The sequence below is a fragment of the Microcebus murinus genome, chromosome 2, assembly GCF_040939455.1.
Source record: "Microcebus murinus isolate Inina chromosome 2, M.murinus_Inina_mat1.0, whole genome shotgun sequence".
Classification (NCBI taxonomy): domain Eukaryota; kingdom Metazoa; phylum Chordata; class Mammalia; order Primates; family Cheirogaleidae; genus Microcebus; species Microcebus murinus.
In genome coordinates this window covers 18,097,316-18,103,833 of record NC_134105.1, presented here as the reverse complement: position 1 = coordinate 18,103,833, position 6,518 = coordinate 18,097,316, and the positions used below count along the sequence as shown (strand labels likewise).

The 6,518-nt window shown below is 48.2% G+C and overlaps 1 pseudogene across 1 annotated transcript; it reads right to left on the bottom strand.

Moving 5' to 3' along the window:
- Positions 1-4,864: 4,864 nt before the first annotated feature.
- On the bottom strand, positions 4,865-5,895 carry LOC105863519 (chloride intracellular channel protein 1 pseudogene; annotated as a pseudogene). Its single transcript, XR_001150509.2, has one exon. The product of XR_001150509.2 is annotated as a chloride intracellular channel protein 1 pseudogene (transcript).
- Between the last annotated feature and the right edge of the window lie 623 nt (positions 5,896-6,518).

Here is a 6,518-nt window from a genome sequence, read left to right as displayed (position 1 = left end):
CAAGGCTATGAAGCAACTAGAACTTTCATACATTTCTGGTGGGGTGTAAAATAGCACAACCACTTTGGAAACCAGTTTAGTAACTTTTTACATAATTAAACATAAACTTATCCTGTGACACAGCAATACTACTTCTAAATATTTACCCAGAGAAATATAAATATAAGTCCACACAAAGATTCCTGCATACATATTCATATTAGCCAAAAACTGGGGGGAAATAAATGTCTGTAAGCAGACGAATATATTAAACAAATGTGGCATATTCACTCAATGGAATACTACTCAGAAACAAAAGGGAATGAACTACCGATACACGTGGCGAGACAGATGAATCTTCATAGACAACATGGCAAATGAAAGAAGTCAGACACAAAAGAGTACACACTGTACGATTCCATTTATATCAAGTTCTAGAACAGGGAAAACTAATTAATGTTGACAAAAATCATAATAGTGGTTGCCTCTGGCATTGGAGGAGATTTACTGAGAAAGGGATACAAGGAATTCTCTGTGTAATGAAAATATTCTGTATCTTGAGAGCAGTATGGTGTAGGAGTGTGCCAAACGCTTCCAGTTGGACGTAGAAAATCTTTGCATTTTATTGTATGTAAATTAAACCTCAATATAGTTGATATAAATGCACATGTGGGATTCCCTCATGGTCTGTCAGCCTGCGCTGGAGTTTAGGAAGGGAACCCCCCTCCCTGAGTCTGCTTAGTACCAGGCAGCTACAGAACTGCCAGGAGGTGCAGTGGTAGCCTGGCAGAGGCCCTCGCTGTGACCCCAGCCAGTGACCATTCCTGGGCCTTTCTTATGGAATGCTGATCCCACTGGTCTCAGCCAACCAGAAGGAACTTGAGCACACCACAGACCTGGGAGGGCCCCTCTATGGAGACACAAAGTGGCCAGCTTTGCAGTCACAGACTTGAGGTTCCAACACCAGCAGTAGGCTTCCTGTAGAACTGTGTGACCTTGGCTAAATCGCCTAACCTCTCAGCTAGGCACGGTGGCTCACGCCTGCAATCCTAGCACTCGGGGAGGCTTCGGCTAGAGGGTTGCTTGAGCTCAGGAGTTCAAGACCAGTCTGAGCAAGAGTGAGACCCCCCATCTCTACTAAAAATAGTAAAAATTAGCTGGGCATGGTGGCATGCACCTGTAGTCCCAGCTACTTGGGAGGCTGAGGCAAGAGGATTTCTTGAGCCCAGGAATTGAAGTTGCTGTGAGCTAGGATGACTGACACTATGGCACTCTAGCCCAGGCGACAGACCGAAACTCTGTCTCAAAAAAAAAAAAAAAAAAAAGTAAGAAACAAAACAAAACAAAAAAATCACTTAACCTCTCTAAAGTTTAGTGCTCCAGAAAGGCAAGGAGCCAATGGCTTTCATGTTTGTACCTTCAGTGCCTGGAACACAGATCTACTGAATGAGCTGCCTAGTGCTGGGGCAGGACGGCTGTTCTACATGCCTGTACAGTAAAAGTATCTGCTCCCCTGGAGACAATGTTAACATTTTAGATCTCAAACCAAATTTGAGAATCTGATGAAAACCCTGTGTCCTATCTTCTCATAAAAACACATACACAGGCCATTTTACATATTCCCACATGCCTGGGAATGCCATGGCCCCTGGTTCTAGAAGGTCTCACTTAACTCTGAAGATTCTATGGAGCAGTCTTGCAACTTGGCTACCATCTGTTCCGCACCTGATCTCTGCCAGAGCTTTTACTCTCCTTTCTTTTTCTTTTCTTTTCTTTCTTTCTTTCTTTTTTTTTTTTTTTTTTGAGACAGTCTCGCTTTGTTGCTCAGGCTAGAGTGAGTGCCACGGCGTCAGCCTAGCTCACAGCAACCTCAAACTCCTGGGCTCAAGCAATCCTGCTGCCTCAGCCTCCCGAGTAGCTGGGACTACAGGCATGTGCCACCATGCCCGGCTAATTTTTTCTATATATATTAGTTGGCCAATTAATTTCTTTCTATTTATAGTAGAGACGGGGTCTCACTCTTACTCAGGCTGGTTTCGAACTCCTGACCTCGAGCAATCTGGCTGCCTTGGCATCCCGAAGTGCTAGGATTACAGGCGTGAGCCACCGCGTCTGGCCTACTCTCCTTATTTCTGTTCGTCCCCTCCACAACTCACTGAGGATGGGTTGCAAGTGAGGGAAATGAGGCTTAGAGAGGCCAAGTGACTTGCCCAAGATCATACAGCTAGTGGTGGCTGGAGTTGAGATGTGACCTCATTTGTGCCTTCTGGTTCCAACCCCCTGCTCATGAAAGCATCGAAGCCCGTGCAAAGGGCCCAGGAAATGTAACGCTGCATAGCAGCAGCAGGAATGACTTTGCTCAAATCCAGCCCTGGCAAGAAGATTCTGCAATGGATGAGCGACCCCGGGCCACTCCCAGGTACAGGCCTCACACTGGCTCAGACATGTGTCATCTTCCCCTCGATTTCTCAACGCAGCCCACAGCCTGAGGGGTGGGTGTGAAGTGGAGGAAGGGAAGAGAAACAGAGGAAACTATAAAAAGAAGTCTCAGATTGAGTCACAAACATGAGTTATAACTCAGAGAGAGGTTCTGGGGCAGGAGGGGACAGAGAGCAAAGCTTCGTGAGAGGGCTCCCTCTGTCCACGGGATGCTCGAATGAACCAACTTATCTCCAAGCTCCGGATGTGGTTCCCTCTACTTAAAACAGGGGGCAGAGAGAGAGAGGGAGAGAGAGAGAGACCTGGAAGGTTGGGGTCTGTGCCCCGGGAGGAAGGAGGGTCGGGACCAACACGTGTTAAGCACTTCCTCGTTCGGGCCCTGTGCTATGTGCTTGTCACCCATCACCTTGTTCCACCTTCCCCCAAAAGTAGACACTACTGTAAACTCCCACTTTAAAGGAAATGGAGGCAGAGAGGTGAAATGGCTTGTCCGAGGACCGCAGGCAAAGGGCCAGAGTTGGATTGTAAGCCAGGACTGCTTGTCCCTCAAGAGAAAAGCTAAACAACAAAACCAGGCCAGCCTAACCCCAGGTCTGCGCCTAACCACCACCCAGCCTGCTTCCTACTTCTGGTTGCTGTTTGCTTATGACTGAGCAGCTCTGCAGACGCTTCACACACCGTCCCCTTTAGTGCTCACTATAGCTGTTTGACAGTTGGGGAAATGTCAGAGCAGGGAAGCCACTTGCCCAAGGCCACACAGCAGGTCAGTGTTGGGGCTGATGCCATGTCCAGCACTGCTCCCAGCACCCACTGCTGCCTTCCTGGGGGAGCTGGGCAGGAGTGGAGGCAGGAGGGAACGGGGCAAAGGTCCGGGGGATGGTGGCCCTCCTGCTCACCTCTCCGGGTCTTTCCCTCTCTGGGGACAGCCTTTGTAGCCCTCTCTTGCCTGTCACCCGCAGCTACCTTCACCAGGGGTGGGTGTTCAGTGAGATTTCCCTCCTGCTACTGTTGAGTCATTTCTCCCTTGAGTCCCCTGCAGTTAGTGGGAACCCCCACAAGAAATGGAGGCTACTCAGAAGACCTCGGCTCAAGGTGGAGGAACTTTCCGCCACTGCGGGGGACTGCCTTGTGATGTGGTGGATTCTCCGTCGCCGGCTGTGTTTGAGCAGAAACTGGATAACCATCTATTCCCGTAGTGGGCGGAGGCTGGGCCTAGGGGCCTTCAGAGCCTTTCTGACTGTGAGATTTTATGAGTCACTGTGGGATGAAATTTAGTGCGTGCATCAGGGTTGAATAGGACAGGTATGAGCTTTGGTGCCAGACATTCCTGGGTTCACTACCTAGGTCAGTCACCTCCTTGCTTGGGGACTGGGCAAGTTTCCTCTCTTAGCCTCAGTTTCCTTATCATAAGATGGAGATAGTAGTACCTACCTCATGAGATTGCTTTGAGTTTGGGGGATGTTGTGTATACCATGCTGGGTGTAAACCAGGAACGCAATAAATTATGCAAATAGCTAATCACAGATCAGCACGTTCTTTGGTGGCCTTTCATTAGGGGTTGAGTGAGCGAATTAAATCCATGTGTCAACCAAAGTTACCATGTGTAGGAAAGCAGCCTTTCTCTGGGGGTGCCTGTCTTTGAAACAATCATGGAAAACATGATACATACGTGGATAAAATGCAAAAAAATACTCAGGGATTTTGATGTCTGTGCCAACAACTGGAAATCTGAGTCACTGAAGCAAAGGGGACATGTGAGATCATCTAAACAGACCCCTGTGCAAACAAGAATCTCCTCTAAGACCTTAGCAAGTTGTCATTCATTCTTTGTGTGTGCCACGCAGGTGATGGGGAATGCACTACCTGCTGAGACTGTCTGTAGGAAACTACTAAAATTTACCACTTACTTTCTACTGTTTGCCAGCTGGGAAATAGAACTTTCTAACAACTGTGTCCTATAACCCAGGGGTCCCCAACCCATGATGAGTTGTATAATTATTTCATTATCTATTACAATGTGATAATAATAGAAATAAAGTGCACAGTAAGTGTAATGTGCTTGATTCATACTGAAACCATGCCTCCCCACGCCCCGTCCATGGAAAAATTGTCTTCTGTGAAAACAGTCCCCAGTGCCTCAAAGGTTGGGGACCACTGTCTGAGACCAGACACCAATATTACAGGAACTATCTGATCACGTGGGCGGCTGAGGAGAAGGGTAACCAGAGAGATCTGCAGAGCATGTAAGCAGGTCTGAGGCATTCTCAGAAGCAGGAAGATGAGACAGCAGAGTGACGAGGCGCGAGTTTCAGAATCACAGAGGTCTCAGTTTGAGTTCTGCTCTGCCACTGAGCTGTGTCCTTGGGCAAGTCACTTAATCTCTCCGATCCTCAATTTTTTTTCTTTCTTTTTTTTTAAGTTTTTTTTTTTTTTTAAGACCACTAGATTTTTATTGTGTATTTTATTACTGAAATAGGTTGTCCTACCCAACCCACAATAAAAATCTCACCCAGGCCTTCATCCCCTCCCCTCTTCCCAGCCCTGCACAGTGCTCCAGGGCTCCCTGCCCACTGGCCATTTTGGAGTGTGTCCATTGGGTAGCAATATGGAAACTACCCAGAGCCTCTGTGGAGAAAATGGAGGTGGCTGAGAGAACTCCAGGATGGGCTTATTTGAGGGCCTTGGCCACTTGCTCATAGGCCAGCTCGATCTCCTCATCATCTGGACAGGTGGAGGCGAATTCTTCCTGAGAATAGGCGTTCCTCAAGTACCGATGCACTCCCCGGAGTGCCTCAGGATTGGCAAATCCCCGGTACTTCTTACACACCACCTGTACTATGTGGAGTTTGGGCAACAAGTTGCAGTCAGCCAGGGTGAGCTCGTTGCCATCCAGAAACTTCCTCTGAGAGATGCCCTCATCTTCAGCACTGGTTTCATCCACTTCTTCTGGAAGGGGGGATGTCAAGTAATTGTCTAAAACCTTCAGGGCTTTCAGGAGCCCCTTCTCCAGATTATCATTGAGTGCTGGGTTTGAATTCTTGATGTAGGCAGAAAATTTGGCAAATATGTCCAGTCCAGCTGTGTTGGACTCAGGGTTCAGAGCTGCCAACTTGGGGTACCTGGGAGGGCACAGCACTGCCTCCAGAAATTCCTCAATCTTGTTGGTGTCTGTGTGTACTTCAGTGCCATACAGCAGGAATGGGAGCTGTCCTCCTGGGCACAGTTTCTGCACTGTCTCGGTCCGCCTCTTGGTGTCAACGGTGGTGACGTTGAAGGTGACTCCCTTGAGCCAGAGCACCATAAACAGTCTCTGGGAGAAGGGGCAGTTCCCAATCTTGGCCCCATCACTGCCAGCCTTCACGAACAATTCGACCTGCAGTTGTTCTTCAGCCATGGTTGCGTTGAGGACCAGGAAGTGGCTGTCGCTGGGGGAACTGGGAGGGGCTGCCGGCCCAGCGAACCCACACCCGGCTCCTCAAGCTCTGGCCCTAGGCGGCCTGGAGCCTGGAGCCGGGAGCCGCTGACTCCTTTTTTTTTTTTTTTAAGTTTTTATGTCTACAAATTATACATTTAATAGTTCCACAAATTTGGCAGAGTTCATAATGACATCTAGGATGTTTTCACCAAAGCGTAGACATCAATATGGAAATCATCATCAAACTTGATGAAATAGATGGAGGGCTTGGCTTCTACTTGATGAATGACCATGCCAGTTGTTTTTGACCCATCTTCTTTGGCATATTCCACTTTTCTGCCTACCAGGTTGTCCACAACTTCTCCTGGTTCCCTTTCTGCTGGAGGTGAATCATTAGAATCAGGCGTAATGCGAAGGTCGCCTTCCTTGTAATCATCTAAGAGCTGGTACATGTACAAGACAGGGTCTTTCTCATAGGTAATGTAAAATCATGTGTTCATGACAGGTGCACATGCGAAGACCATTCCCCTCCACTTATCTTTAGAGCCATCCTCTGTCTCAAACATATGTTCCACTGCTTTACCAATCATTGTGTCTGCCAGACGTGCATCACTGATTCGAGATGTGGTTGTGGGACGTCCTCTTCTTCATCATGTTTGCAGATACGCCAGCATGGCCTGCAGCT